The following is a 326-nucleotide window of genomic DNA, read 5'->3' as shown; positions in this document are numbered from 1 at the left end:
GAGACTTATTCAATCCGAGCACGGATATTGACTCTTATTGCTCGTATAATACTTGTACTCTGCAAAAGTGCTTTATCCGTACCGGATACCAGTTTTAGCCGAGTATTCGGCTCATCCTTATAGCTTACGCTACGACGTGGACACATTCAAAACAAGCACCTCTTCTCGCTTTGCCCCAGCAAGAAGGGTTGTCTGGTGAGACATCTGACTCATGGTACTCTGAGAACCGGGGTTACGCAAGTAACCTAAAGTTCTCATTCATAGCATTTGTTCTGATTTCTCACTATGGGATATGGAGACTCCCGTATTGCCAGACAAGCTTATCT

Source organism: Etheostoma spectabile, chromosome 21 (genome assembly GCF_008692095.1).
Source record: "Etheostoma spectabile isolate EspeVRDwgs_2016 chromosome 21, UIUC_Espe_1.0, whole genome shotgun sequence".
Classification (NCBI taxonomy): Eukaryota; Metazoa; Chordata; class Actinopteri; order Perciformes; family Percidae; genus Etheostoma; species Etheostoma spectabile.
Note: the sequence above shows the minus strand (reverse complement) of the source record.